Genomic DNA, 16,668 nt, shown 5'->3' on the forward strand with positions numbered 1-16,668 from the left:
CTCCCATGGTGTTGCATCCACACTCATATGCACATATATACATGTTTAAAGTACCCTTTATGTTACAGAAGCAGGTGATGGAAAAAATGCTTCTTAGATAACGTGGGCCTGCAGGTATCAGGCCTTTCCTGATGTGTGTTTCAGACGAGACATAAGACAAACAGAGCGCTATATGTAGGTCATTGCTCTACACCACCTCCAACCAGCCAGCATTATTAAAGCTTCAGGGGAGATTAACAAGACTCTTTTTAGCTTTTTAGGAAAATATGACTTTAGAAGATGGCATAGGATAGTTTGCCTATGCAAAGCTGTCTCAAAAGAAAATCATTAAACCTCTTTTGTTTTGATAATATGATTAAAACTGAATTTCTTCATGCCACTCCTTCGGGGAGTGCAGGCCCAGTGTTTAGGGCATTGTGCTTGACCCCTAGAGGTTATGAGTTCAAGCCCCACTCCTGCAAACTGCCACTCTGGGTCCCTGAGCAAGACCATTAACCCCACACTGCTCCCCAGGTGCCGCACAATGGCAGCCCACTGCTCCCCAAGGCGAGGATGGGTCAAATGTAGAGGTGAATTTCTCCAGTGTGAGATTAATAATGTTCAATTAAGTTATTAGAGAAAGCTTCTGATTTTGTTATGTTTAAAGTGGGTGCAACAAGGAAATGATGTCTGTAAATAAGAATCACTTATTTCAAAGCTGATAATTGTGTTTAAGTATTCATTTTCTATTACTAATAGAGAAAACAGGGAATTGTAAAAGTATTCATACAACAACAAGCTTGTGTCTGTATTGGGACAATTTGTCTGAATAAAATACACATGAATACACATGTACCGTATGTGTAATATCAGCTCCAGATACAAGATATAGATTATCAAATGCACAGGAAATGATACATTGTGCAGATCATTTTAAACAAATGAATAATGTAAAGTTAGCAGGATTATTTTCAGCCCCCATTACTCTGATAGTCCTCCATAAAATCCTGTTAAACCAAAGTTTTTTGTTAGGACTGCTTTAGCTGTCTTCCAATCACCCTCTCCATCTTATCTACTTGTATCTACTGAGCGGGTGAGGATGGTTTTTTTAGGGTGAGATTCTGCATTGGTGTGTTACCATGAATAATGCTTTATGTTTGTCACAAAGCTTCCAGTTTCTCAGTCCTATAATTTTTCATATATCCTACAAGGCTTTAGTAGTCATTTCAAGTTGCAGGTTGTTTCTTGGCAGTTTAGTTTCTCCATTTTATTAATGTTTTCAAATGATGGATTGACTTTTTGGTTTGTGAGATTTAAATTTCAGATATTGTTTTATCTCTAAACCCTCTGGTCTGATTTGCTCATTTTCCTTCATGATACTATTTATTCTCTAAAAGTCCTACAAGCTTATCATAGAACAGCTGTGCTCATATTGAATTGGACGGCACAGAGGTCATGTCTAATTGTAACAGCACATAGTTTCAGTGGATTTTATTTAAGGATTGCAGAATAAAAGAGATAAAAACAAAAATACACCAACAATTTCAGATTTACATTCGTATAAAAATGGAAAACTATGGATTTCTCTCTTTTCACTTCACAGGTTTGTGCTACTCTGTTATACTCCAATCCCAAAGCCCAAAACAACACTTTAATACAGATTTTGGTTTTACTTGAGGGAATGTAAAAGATTCAGAGTATGAATACTTTTGTTCAAGGCTTTTTCATTCGTAGCTCTTCAACAAGCAGGGACAGCTGCTAGCAGGGGTCATTATGAGTCCTACAAAATGGCCTTATGCTGCTTGGCATGCAGCTCTGCCCCGTTCCTTGGCCCAGATGGCCAGCGTCCACACCGTCTGTCTCAGATGAAGCAGTGGTGGCACAGACTCCCTAGTATTCATCGAGTCAAATGGTTGCAACCTTCTGAACTTATGCACAGCCTGTTTTCGAGGACTAACATCCAAGACATCAGTACAGAGAATTGAGGTCATGTTTGAGGCAGATTTATCCAGATCGGACAAGTTTTAAATCCCTGAATCAGCCTCTAGTTAGCTGTATAGTTTGCACTGCTGCACGCAGCAAATGTTGTAAATGATCCCAGGGTAAACCATGAAAGCATGTCCTAGTTTATATCTACACTTGAAATGGTGGATTTTATACTAAATATTGTGAAATGTTTGAATGGCCTAATGGGACTATTTCTTTTTACATCCTCAAAACTCGTTTTCCTCCTGCTGGGATTTAAAAGAAAAAATTGATTAACATCAATCATAGGTGTTCATTGATTTTTTTTATTTTTATAAAAAGTTGTTAGGTCATCCTGAATTGTAAATTCAGTGTCAACTAAAATGCTAACACTCAATAAATGTCAAGAATAAGTAATAAAAAAAAATGTCATGTAATATAATTCTTTCAGGGACATAACATTTTGTTTATCATTTGTCATGGAGATATGTCCCAGCAGAATGATTGTTTATTTTTCAGGCTTTATTGTAGCCCTAAAGCTAAACCTTCTTTATAATTCAATAAGTTGCTTATTATTTGTATAACTAAGTGTCCCATCTCATTGTGAATTCAAACTGGAGTTTATTTTAACAAAGTTAGAATATTATGTGTAACACACTGAGGAAAAAGTAGAACATTAGGGTTATACAGTTTTAGACAAAATTTGTAAAAACTCACACATGATAATAATATATATATATTTTTTTCCCTAACAATGTGTTTATGGTAAGTTCCCAAATAGAAACCACTTTTATTTACTAGACTTTTTTTGTTCTCTTGTTTTAATCCTTATATTTTTATATTGATGGATCTTTGATATTTTAATTATTAGTAGGCCTTAGCTGATTTTAGTTGAGACATTGGTTTTCTATAGAAACTCTTTCTGTGTAAGACACCGGTTTACCCCGCTAAAAGGCCGACACTGTAGTGCAGCACTATGTCAGGACAGAGTAAATAAGTTTTTTTCTTGTTCCTATTTTCAGACTAACTCATTGTCATGTGCAAGGATTTTTCCTTGCCAGATCTTTTGTTACTTTTGCTGTTGTCTTTTCCCTCTCTTGTCATATGTTTTGCTTTCACTTTTTCACTGATATTTGGAGTCTGACCTGGATTTGAGCTTTAATCTTTAGTTAAATAAATCCTTATTTAAATATGTAGTAATTTCCAGTTACCTCGCAGACATGCCAGTAGTATGTAACATAAGATAACTCTGCATTTTTTTTTTTTACTTTTTACGGCACTATTGGCTTGTTTTATGGACATTTGGCTGACAGGGGCTCACTCACGTCAAGGACTAAGACCTCCATACATGGGTCGTATGCGCGAACCACTGCACCACAAAAGCACGCCCCTGCATTTTTCTTTATTCTGCTAAAAACCCAAATCCATACATAATGTTTGAGACACTAAATTATATCATTAATCAATCAATATGAATGATTTGCTCTGAATTTATTTCAATTAGCACCCACAACAAAATAGCCCAAGATGTTTTTGAAAATTTTTACTCATCTTTAGTCTATGAATGATTCCGTACATTTGCTCTAAAATTCTATTATTTATTTATTTATTTTTCACATGCATACATCTGGAAGAACCTGTATGTTAGAGGTTTTGCAAGATTATTATTATCTCATTCTGAGATAATGCTCCCTGGAGAAATCATACAAAATAATTCCACCAGCTCTTTGTCTTTGATGATATTGTGAATTATTTTATTACCAGCAATAAGACACCATATTCATCCATCTATCCATTTTCTGCCATGCTTATCCCTTTTGGGACCATATTGGTGCTGGTGCCTATTTCCAGCTGTCAATGTACACCCTGGAAAGGTCGCCAGTCTGTTGCAGGGCAACACAGAGACACACAGGACAAGAAACCATTCTCGCACACACTCAAACCTAAAAAGAATTTAGAAAAGACAATTAACCTAACAGTCATGTTTTTGGACTGTGGTAGGAAGCAGGAGTACCCGGAGAGAACCCACACATGCACAGGGAGCAGTGTTACCCACTTTACCAATATGCACTCCAGACATCATATTGTCATTGTTAAATATGATACATTTATTTACTGTATGTAAATCCCTTAATTTTTCTGTTAATAGGTCTATTCTTGACAAACAATCATTAAACAATATTTTAGGGGTAGATCATTAACTCATTTGTTTTTCTGTTTCTTTATTTCAGACAGTTGCTTCATGAAATGTAACAAGATTGAGGGTCACTTAACCATGGATGAAATTATCTTTACATTTTCAGGTGTTTTGGCTTGACATGTTTTAATGATAAAAGTGAAGGAGGAATAAAAAAGGACATCAAAATGTAATGTTATTGAAATCAAGTTGGAACAAAGGGATAAAAAAGCTACTGGGTGATATTGCTTTTCTAATGCAGGGTAAAGTGAAACCATGATGCAAAAAAAAAAAAAAAAAATGGTGTGAGGAATGCAGTGTCTGACACAGATGCAGACACATGAAAAAAAGCTGCAAAGATCATTTTGTTTGTCCTAGGCGTTCTGTTGACGCTGCTGGCTAAAGTGTCAGTGTTCCTCAGCTTGACCCACATTCTGCTTCCAAACAAGATGAAGGTGTTCCTGTTGCTCCTTTTTTTTCTCTCCTATCTTGGAGCATATTTCCCTCTGAAGTGGGTGATCATGCTGAGCAGTTAAAGGAATGACTAATAAACATGACTCCTCTCCATCAGGTGGTTCTCTACTAAAGCAGCAAGGTGCCTAACAAAACACTCACTGCTGGAAATGTGCAGTTATTGGATAAAATCAGTGCAAAATCTGTTTGCATTTTAAGACAATGACTTTACAATGAAATGCTATTGGGAGGAGGCCTCTTGGAAGGCCAAGGACACGCTGGGGGGAGTATGTCTTTGTACTGGCCTGGTGTCGCCTCAGGGTCCCCTCAGAGCAGGAGGAGGTGTGTGTGGATCAGAAAGTCTTGGCATCTCTGCTTAGACTGCTGCCTCTGTGACCCAGCTCCAGATAACGTGGAAGAAAATGGATTGCTGGGTATATTTTCCATGTTTTCTGTGTCTAATTTATTGCTAAGATGATTTGTGTCATTTTATGATTTAGTGCAAGATGACATATTATACTGCCCATTTTCTACCACCGTGCACTCAGCTGTTCTACTTATGTTTCACCAATCCCTCCACGAACAACTGCTATTCTGCTGAACAATCAAATATTCAACGTTTCCAGCAAATGTGAATATTGTGGTGACTCACACACGAGTCATTTGAAATGTTGCCCCAGGAAACAGCAGCTGATCATCTGCTGGGCAAGGCTTCACAAATGCTTGGCATATAAACACATGCTTTAAGAGGACTTTGATTTTACTTCTTTAGATCCAAGGCCACTCTGACTACAACCACGCGTTTATCCATATTAATGAGCTTCCCAGTTCATTTTTCTCCCTCTGCAAAACATGCAAACTGTTTTACGTAATTTTTTTTGTTTTCTTACTTTACTGTGCCCTACAACAAATACCAGACACCGAGGTTGGATCTTCAATGTTTGATGAATCTCAGTGTCAATGCTTGCAGCAATAGCATGACACTCCAATCACCTATCCTCCCTCTATTGCACCACAACGTCCCCCATCTGCCCCTGAGAGGATGCCAGTTCTGACTTGGCAGAATGTCCTGATCCGCTACTCAGCTGCAACTTCTACTCACTTTTTTGCCAACAGTGCCAACTGTCATAGTAGCTTGCAAAGCACGCACAACAGCTTTACACACCAATAGACTCTATTCCTTGCCAAACAGCTCTTGCAGTGTTAGATTCCCTCTCCCTATAGACATAAACAATCACTGCAGCATGATAATGCAGACGTGATGTTTTACAGTACAGGTGGCGTGTTTGATAGGCATGAAATATTAGTTTTTTGACAAACATGGTATTTTGCATATGCTGACCACAGTACCTACTTTACTTGTTGGTTATGTTCACTTCTTTGTGATAAACTACAAATAAAATTGCTAATTGGTCTGTTAAAATAGTCTTTCTTTCTTCAGTGCTTCAATAAAATCCAGATTGTCTTTTTTTCTTTTCAGCACAATTGGCCTATAATTGGGAGTATGTTGGGAGTGAATTGGCTTGAGAGAGAGTGACATAGCAAAAGGTCCAGAAGTCGGGATTTAACCCAGGATGGCCTCTTTGAAGCGAGCTTCATCTTTTCACTTGAGTTTGTCATGTGCAGATACCATAGTAGAGTTTGTGTGGGTGTAGCCTTAAATGTATTTATACACAGGCAGAGATGGGAAGTAACGAAGTACAAATACTTTGTTACTGTACTCAAGTAGATTTTTCTGATATTTTTATTTTACTTTACTACTTATTTTTATGGCGACTTTTTACTTTTACTCCTTACATTTTTACACAAATATCTGTACTTTCTACTCCTTACATTTTAAAAAATTGGCTCGTTACTTTAGTTTTGAATCATTTCAATGGAGTTACCGTTATTATTTTTCACGTCATCAATACCAAATTCAATCTAACTGGATGGGAATCTACGTTGCATTTGACGCACCACTACAAGATGAATCGACAGATTCGGCGGTATTCATTGGCGGCAAATCATTGCAGCTTGGTGGCGGTGGCGTTAGCATAGTAGCATGGACGACGAGATGATTGAAAATGAACACAACGGAGATCTAGTCCTATTGGCAGACATCCATTTAAAATGTAGGCAACGGCATGAAAAAAGTGGTTTCTACTTTTACTTTTATACTTTAAGTTCATTTACAAGCCTGTACTTTGTTACTTTTACTTGAGTAAAGAAGTTTAATCAGTACTTCCACTTTTACCAGAGTATTTTTTAACACAAGTATCTGTACTTTTACTCAAGTACGGAAAGTGAGTACTTTTGCCATCTCTGTACACAGGAGGTGAGTATTGACTGAATAGGTGATAATAGTATAATTGGCTGCACAGAATATTATTTGAATGCATCAGATAAAAGAGACCAATGCAAAGAAATGTTGTACTTAGAAGTTCACAGTTATGCACAATTTTGGGTTGGCCTGCTGGATAAAACCCAGTAAAATGTGTAATTATAAGAAAAATAGATAAATAAATAACTTAAGATGTAAAGTGAATATAGGAGAGAAAGCCTCATGAATTACTCTAAAAACAGCAGCCTTTTTTTTTTTTGTCTGAGAATGTCTCCTGCACATTTAGACAAGAGTTACTAACAGACTTGGATTTAATACTGATATTTGCATCTGCAACCTGTGTAGTTATCCTGGGAGGTCTTGGGTCTGAACGTATTATTTACAGCTTTCATTTTTCAATGCCAGTTTGATTGCTGTTGCTCTCTTTCCTGCCTGTTGCAGCATTGTTGTTTGGGTTACAGGCTGCAGAGACTCTTAACACAAAGTGCATCAGATCATTGCTCTGGTCAGACTAAGTGACCATGTCCCTGGAACAGAGAGTATTTGTTGCTTCAGTTAAAATGTGTTCCTCTATAGAGGGGGGGGGGAAAAATCAATAAAAGTCTTTTCCTGAGCTGATTTGGCCCAGTTTTGTGTTGTTTCTTTTTTTTTTCTTTTTTTTGTGTGCAGATTTTAATCTTTACTCAAACCACAAACACGGTGATCTTTAGTGACCAAATTAAGAGAAAAAAAAGTATTGATTACATTTTGGTCCTTAAAGAACACAAAACAGGCTGAGAGGAGTAAACAGTAGATTTTTTATTTATTTTTTATACAAGCCAGTTAAAGTCAGCACAGGGATATAGCACCATCACAGGACTTCGGATCAATGGTTCTAAAACACAGACAGCAATTCAACCAACTCAGCTGTACATTTTATCATTAATTAAACTTCATAAACCTGAAAACACAAAGTTCCTCATAGCTGCCTGAAGGAGGCGCTGCTGTATTCTTGTCAGGAACACTGATGCTTTTCATTGATTGGGGCTAATTGAACCATTGCATTGCACCCATTATCTATTTTCTGTTCATCAGCTGGAAAGTAAAGCAGAGAAGCCAGTGACAGCAACAAGGTCTGAATGCAAATAATGATTCTTGTAAACCTCTCTTACTATTATTCCTACACAGCTCGGCTTCCATACAGTCTTTAAAACTTTTTTTCACATTCGTAATGTGTGTTAACAGCAATTTTAAGTTTTATAGTGTTTCACCCTTATAAAATCATTAAAGTGGATTTGATCTGTTTTGTCTTAATGGGATTAAAAAAGGAACAAGAAGAGGTATTTCTCCTTTTAATATTTTATTACTTTCATTTACTCCCGCCGCATACATTTTTAGTTTAAGAGACACTTCGTCCTATATGCAAATAAAGCACCTATTTTACCAGCACATAGCTAATGCACTGTAGTCCATCAGCAGTGGGTCCCCGAGCTATTGATGTTGATGGATATGTCCCTATATTCTCTAATATACTTTAATCTGAGTACTTTCTTCAATTAGTTATCCATTATCCATATATTTATTTATTTATCACATTTCTTTTGTCTGGCACCTGCCTGAAGTTTTGTCTCCTGCTTTTTAACACACTAACACACAATTCCAAATTGCTGACCTAGATCAGCAAATCTGTGCTCATTACTCACCCGACCCACCTTTTTTTTTCTTTTTCCTCTCTCCATCACCTTCCGTCATCCTCTTTTCAAGTGCCATGCTGGTTTGCTGACCGATTTGAATCAGTGGAAAATACTTTGAAATTTAAAAAGTGGTGGAAAAGATAAAAATAAGATGAAAAACTTGTTTTGTTGTAGTTTCTATGAGTCTCCCTCGTGTTAAAAATCATTGCTGATACGGGGTTACTACTGATAATGAAGTGCTTTGTTTTGAAGAATTATGTGTCACGGCTTCATGTAGGGATGCAAGAAAAATATTTGTGACATCAACAGTGTTCAAAAGCAAAGCAACAATCTTTATTCGGCCATAAAAAAGATTTAGAGCTCCCAGCGTAATGGCCTTGTTCTTGCAAGTCACCAAGAACAATAAATTCACTTTGAATAAGCGCCAGCAGAGAGAACTTCAAAGCAGAGGCACTTCATAAATAAATAGACCTCCTTTTATAGCCCCTGAAAAAAAAAAGGAATTTGAAACATTTGGAGACAAACATTTGCAAAATGCCATGAGCTGAATTTGGTCGGTTCAAAAGTGCAGCTTACACTGACAGACCATTCACACCTACATGAGCAGTACTATATATATCGGGGGAAATAACTGAACTGAAGAGAATAGAAACTTTAAAACAATACCTATTGATGTACCCGTGTATTTTTCTTGAATATTTTTTTAAGAATAATTTCAGAAAACTATTAATGATGGAATTAAAACATAATGTCATACATTTCTTTTCTCCCTTTTTAGTCATTTGTCACTCTCCAGATTTCCTTCTGCTCTGAAAACCTGTGAGCGTGATTTACTGCAATCAGCAACTGAGAATCCTCTGTCATCACATGAGCTTGTCGCGTGCGCTGAATTTGATGAAAGAAAAGAGAGAAAAAATCAATAAGCTCCCCCACCCACGTTTCCTTCCAGTCACAGCTTACTGTATATGTGCTGCATCTGCTTTGATTTATATGCCCCTTTTAACATGTATATATTATATCTTTTTTTTCATCTTTTCCCTCAGCCCACCCCCTTATTCATTGATTAATGCAATCCTTGATAAACTCTTCATCCGTGTTCTCCAGGTATTTCCCCCAATCACTATGTTTCTCTGTGGGCTGCTGACTCACTGATCCCTCACTGTGCATCAGGTAATCAATTAGCACTTTTCTTTCTCTCCCACAAAGCTATAGGATGCCACAGCAGCCACATGCTCATGTCATGCCTGCTGCACCAACTTTGTGGAAACACCATCATCCAGTATCTTGAACTGGTGCAATGACCTGCTTCTCATTTCTTAAACAACCATTTTGAAAGATACATCCCGTGGTTGTCGAAAAGATGTTAGTCTGTTTTATAAGGGTCAAATCAATGGCATGCATCAAGCAGAGAAAACATCTAAAGAGACTGCAGAAACTACTAAAATTGGGTTAAGAAATGTCCAAAGCATTATTAAAAACTGGAAGGATAGTGGGGACCCATCATCTTCAAGGAAGAAATGTGGCAGGAAAAAAATCCTGAATGATTGTGATCGACGATCACTTAAATGTGTGGTGAGATCACATCGAAGAAAAACAACAGTAGAACTCAGGGCTATGTTTGATACTGAAAGTAGGAGCATTTCCACACGCACAATGCGAAGGGAACTCAAGGGAGTGGGACTGAACAGCTCTGTAGCCGTAAGAAAACCACTAATCAGTGAGGCTAACCGGAAAAAAGGCTTCAATTTGCTAGGGAGCATAAAGATTGGACTGTGGAGCAATGAAAGAAGGTCATGTGGTCTGATGAGTCCAGATTTACCCTGTTCCAGAGTGATGGGTGAATCAGGGTAAGAAAAGAGGCAAGTGAAGTGATGCACCCACCACGCCTAGTGCCTACTGTACAAGCCTGTGGGGGCGGTGTTATGAACTGGGGTTGCTGCAGTTGGTCTAGGTTCAGCAACAGTATGTGCTCAAAGAATGAGCTCAACTGACTACCTGAATATACTGAATGACCAGGTTATTCCATCAATGGACTTTTTCTTACCTGATGGCACAGGCATATTCCAAGATGACAATGCCAGGATTCATTGGGCTCAAATTGTGAAAGACTGGTTCAGGGAGCACATCATTTTCACACATGGATTGGCCACCACAGAGTCCAGACCTCAACCCCATTGAGAATCTTTGGGATGTGCTAGAGAGGGCTTTGCACAGTGGTCAGACTCTACCATCCAATCCAATCCAATCCACTTTATTTATATAGCACGGTTTAAATAAACACAAGGTTTCCAAAGTGCTGCACAAAAAGATAAAATAACTAAAATAAATAAAAGTAATAAAATAAAATAAAATAAAAGCACTGCCCGCACAGGATAAAAAAATGCATGTGTATACATAAAATCAACATGTGTACATAAAATCAACATGTGTACATAAAATCAACACTCTACATGGTGTTAAAAGCCAAAGAAAAGAGGTGGGTTTTAAGAAGAGTTTTAAAATGAGACAGAGAGGTGGCCTGTCTAATGTGCAGCGGCAATGCATTCCAGAGTTTTGGAGCTGCAACAGAAAACGCTCGATCCCCTCTGAGCTTAAGCCTTGCTTTAGGCACTGTCAGGAGCAGCTGATCAGCTGACCTGAGAGATCGGCTGGGAGTGTAGGGGTGCAGAAGCTCAGAGAGGTAAATTGGGGCAAGGCCATTCAAGGCTTTAAAAGTAAATAAAAGAATTTTAAAATTAATCCTAAAATGGATGGGCAGCCAGTGGAGTGAAGCTAAAACAGGTGAAATGTGCTCGTACTTGCGTGTGCCAGTTAAAAGACGTGCAGCAGCATTTTGAACAAGTTGAAGACGAGCAATTGAGGACCCAGCAATCCCCACATAAAGTGCATTACAGTAATCCAGCCGAGTGGTCACAAAGGCGTGGATTACTGTCTCAAAGTGCCGTCTCTGAAGGACTGGTTTGATCTTTGCCAGCTGCCTTAGCTGGAAAAAGCTAGATTTCATTACAGCTTTTATCTGGCTGTCAAATTTAAGGTCTGAGTCCACTTTTACCCCGAGGTTTCTTACAGTTGGTTTACTGTATTGCGATAGAGAACCTAGATCAACTAGGGAGGGGGTCACAGATGTGCCACCAAAGACCATGACTTCTGTCTTTTCTTCATTAAAATTCAGAAAATTTAAAGACATCCAAGCTTTAAGGTCATGTAAACACCTTAACAGTGGTTCAACAGAGTAGGAATCAGCCTTTTTGAGGGGGACATAAATCTGGCTGTGCATCATCAATGCAAGATCTTGGTGAAAAATTAATGCAACACTGGATGAAAATAAGTCTTTTGACGTAGTAGAAGCTTATCGAAACAATGCCACAGCGAATGCATGCCGTAATCAAAGCTAAAGGCGATCAAACAAAGTATTAGAGTGAATTACCTTTTTTTTTGGCCAGGCAGTGTAGCCACTGTTCTAGAAAGACCCAATTTGTGAGGAGGAAGGCTAATTTCTATCCTCTTTACAGATGATCGCCCACTGCAGTTGTTTTTCTCTGCAACTTATTCTGTTTAATGCTCTCCTTTTCTATAATTTTAGTTTGACAGTTACGTGTTGGTATGTCTCCACTTTTCTAAAATCTTTCTTTAGATGATGAATGGAGCAGTACTCTGCGGGATGTTCGTACTTTGAGATAGGTGTTTATAACTAAATCCTTTAAAGACTGTGCAAAGTATAAATAAATGTGTTCCTAGTTTGTCACACCACAGAAAAATATGTTATTAATCACCCATCTGAATTTGAATTAAAAAAACACAAATAAGCATATAAAATTAGGTCAGTAAAATTAGGTCTGTAATGGAAAAATTTGAGTTTACTGTGTCCTGAGATTCCAGGGTCATATCCACTACAGTCATTGAAACAACAACCTTTTATCTTATTTTCAGATTTTTAATTCAGGGGCGATCAGTGGGAACTTTGCTCATGTGTGACTCCTATTCAATGGGAAACAGAGTAAGTCGCTCTGCTCTCTCTGACTGCAGACACAGGCTGCAGCTGCTGCATCGGATTCCCTGTGTTTTGGAGAAGGAGGAGGGTTGCTCACAAACTGTTCGCTGAAGATGGTACACTCTAAACTTTCTTTTTTCCTTTTCAGGGGCTGTACCAAAACTGAAATGTCCTGCTGTTGGGAAACATTGTCACAAATGGGACCAAATTGATGCCCTGAATCATACACCAAAACCCCTCCCCCTCCCTTTGTAAGCGGAACAAAGATCGGGATTCTGGAAGTTTCCAACTTTTGCACAGTCAGCTCACGTAGGGACTAATCAGCTGAAAGGAAAGCTGTGATCTCAGCAGGAACCTCCCCCACACGCTATGCAGGATTTAAAAACCAAAGGCGGCAAAGCTACTTCCTCTTTCCCCTGGGCTGGATCACCTGATAGGAGAGAAGCATTTCACGCAAAATACCCCTGGAAGCTATCAGAGAGAAGCTGAATGAGAGCAGTGGGCTTCAAGCTGCCCTGCAAGCCTTTAAACCTGGGTTTGATTGGCAACAAAACCATTCTCAAGCACTTATCAAGGTGCTCATTTGTGAACCTGGATCCATTTTTATTTTTGCAGTAGGTTGAGCCAAACATACTCAAAATGTGCAGGGTTATCTTTGAACATGCCATTTCACTTTTCTTTCACCAGTTCACCACAGTTCTTCCACAAGTCTACACATTCTCTGCTTTCATTTTCTCATCTTCTCCTTCTTTCCCACCGCCCAGATTGCCACAGGTTTGCTTGCTGTGTCTAAAAGTGGCTCACCACAGTGACCTACGCTGACAGTTCTTTGGCTAATTAGTAACACGTGTAGCCTGGTTCTGACGCTCTGGAACGCTTTACCATATTAACAGTAGAAGTGGCGCGAGTGAAGTTAGATACAGTCGCCGGACAACATGTGGTAATTTATAAATGTTTTAAATCAGGTTGGGTCTGGATTAGCCAGCAGGTGGGTCCGGATCGGGACCGCGGTCCACTAATCCGTGACCTCTGGTCGACAGGATATTATTGCATAACACTGCTTTGGGATCAATCAAGTACTGTATTTTGAATTGAATTTAATGACGATATGATGCCTAACTTTTAGACACATCCAAAAAAATCCTGAAACACAGGAACATTGAAACCCATATTTATTTCTAGCAGTACAGTGCAATCATAACAGATTGGCAGATTTCTTCCTGGTCTCTCTGTTGTGTTGCTTTGTCTTAATTTTCCGTTCTGTTCTCAAAGGTTCTCTAACAAAACTCTGAGACCTTCATGACCTTCTGGCTCTATTTATCCTTTAGCGCTCTTCCAAGAGATGCAATGGAAATGCATTTATTGGTATTAGAGTTGAGAGGCTAAAATACTTTGAAATTACAATACAAGAAAATTCAGTTGGTGTGGGTTCCTTTGTAGGGTCCTGTATGCACAATTACATTTTGGATGCCTTTCACTCTTCATTCTGCACTTTTGGCTTAGAATTTGACTTAACAGTAATTAACAAAATTTAGAGGACCTAACAAAACTTGTCATAATTCTGCACTTTTTGGTTCTGTTAAAGTTTTCTTTTTAAATTTTCAATTACACTTTGAGTTATGTCATTCTTTTTTTTCTAGGTAATTGGTTTCATTCCCAGTTTGTGTCATTTTTGTTGTTTTCTGGTGTTATTTCAGTTTTTAAGTATTTCTTGTTTACTCTCTGGCTACGTTCACACTGCAGCCTGAAGCGACCCAAATCCGAATTTTTGGCCCATATGCGACCTGGATCTGATCTTTTCATGGCTGTCTGAAGAACACAGATCCGATTTTTTCCAATGCGACCCAGGCCACTTGGCTATGTGGTCCTGAATCCGATACGAATCTGATCTTTACAAATGCGACCTGTGTCTGAACGGCCAGGTCGGATTCATCCGACCTGAACGTCATTAATACCCAACAAATGTCACTATTCTGGGTCTTGCTACGCAGAAAAAGCAAGAAAAACAACAACAATTGCAGATGATGATGCAGAGAGCAGTATCTATGTTTAACCATATTGAAAAGATTGAGTTTTATGTTTGGAAAAGATCGCTAGATACGCTTCTGTACTACAATCCATGTTTATTTTCGTAAACACAGAGCACGCTGACCAGTGACGTCATTGTGTTCTCTGCTGCGCATGTGGGACACTTGCGTTGTATGACTGCAGTTCACACAGGAGATCACATACAAGTCGAATATATTTGAAAATATGAACGGCGACGCAGAAAAAAAAATCGGATTTAACAAAAAAATCGGAATTGAGCATCAAGGCCTGCAGTGTGAACGGAGCCTCTGTTTCCCCCTTGTCTAAGCCTATTTTCCCCTAGCTCCCTTCTAAATCATTCTGTCCACACCTGCTCCCAATCAGTTGATTACTCCAGTCTTTGCTCTTTTTGGCATTTGTACTACTCCTCTGCAGTTACTGTTTGCTGGATTCTCTTCATTCCTCCTAAACACATGTGTTTCCCTTTGCTCTGGGTCCTGTGTTCCTTGATTAGTTGTTTTTGGTTTTATGCTTCTGTTGCCACCACCCCTAAATAAATCAGCAAGAAACCAACTCAACTTCCATCTCTGCATTTGGATCCTCTAAAAACCTATGCACAACCTGACAAAACTGAAGCTATTTCTCAAGTAATATAGATGTTTTAAATGCTTTTGTCTAACGTGTGAAAGAGTTTCTAAAAGACTTATCTAAACAATGAACTCCTTACAACAGTTTTTGTTTAGCTGCACAGATGCAGAGCTAAAATTTTAAAAGGTTGCTGAAATATAGCATAATAGGTTTTGTTTCCCACAGGCATCTGCCTCTGTAGCTCTGCCCACACACTTTTGCAGAACAACCCACATAAAATTGACTGTTCAATATGCCGAATGTAGACATTTAATGCAATGTTGATTAGGCTGCTTGAATTAAGCAGGCTTTAAGTTATTCTTTCATGTCGTTTTTTTGTTTTGTTTGTTTTAATCTTGCATATCATCTGGATTTAATCATCCTTTATCGGATAAGTTTCTACTTATGATGGAAATTTAGTTTAAAAATAAAATGTGTTTGAAATAAAATCAAAGCCCCTTTTGTCCAATGATGACTCTAATTCTTTAAAAGTCTTTCAATGTCACTACCTCTGAGGTGAATGAAAAAACAAGCACATATTTACTTTCATGTGCTTTACTCCATTTTGCACCACATCATCTGTTTCTTTCACCTCAGTGAGACAACTTTTAGCACTTCTGCAGTCTGAGTTAGTGGCTAAAAATAGGCCTGCACAAACAAGCTAAAGCCATAATCAAAGCTGCCCACTAAATCCCTCAGCCACCATCATTTATTTAATTCTCTCCAGCATCATTTAGTAAATTACTTGTGGCAGGATTTGCAAGAAAAAAAAAATCTATATTCTGTTAAGAGTTTGTGTACATGTGGGTTTTAGCTCGATGCTGGGGTTTCTTCACACATTAACAGAAATAAACTGGCAAGGTTAATAAAAGCTTAATTTAAGTGTGATGAATCAAAGAGGCTTCCTTTAATGGACAGATATAGCACCTATTGCTGTGCACAGGAAAATAGAGTTTTATGAAAGAATGGATGCATTTTTCATATAAAAAAAAATCTAGTGATGAAAGATATAGTGGTTGCTGAGACAAGGTTTATATAAAATACATGAGATTTGCAGACTACAGTGACAACTCGGGAGTTTTTAATTATTATAAACTACTTTCCTCTATTTGCCCAAATGAAGTAACAAACTATGATGTCAAACTTTATTTCATTTAATCTATAACCAGGGTTGCTGCTGCCAATAAAACTATTTATGAAATGCCACCATAAAGAAACTTAACAAGAGTAAAATGCTGATCTAAGAGCAGAGAGATGTAAACTCAATGGAAGTCAGCATCAGTGAATATGAAACATGTTGGTAAATCCAAGCAAAACCAAACCAGAATAGGCCAATGATAGACATTAAATTAATTAGGGATTGTATGATGGCAGCATGTGCAACTCTGCAGTAAATGGTGTGGTAATTCTTTTTATTTAGCAATTTATATTTGTTTACCATAATGTTTTTTAT

This window comes from Cyprinodon tularosa, unplaced genomic scaffold, assembly GCF_016077235.1.
Source record: "Cyprinodon tularosa strain WSP-4 unplaced genomic scaffold, ASM1607723v1 ctg471, whole genome shotgun sequence".
Taxonomy (NCBI): Eukaryota; Metazoa; Chordata; class Actinopteri; order Cyprinodontiformes; family Cyprinodontidae; genus Cyprinodon; species Cyprinodon tularosa.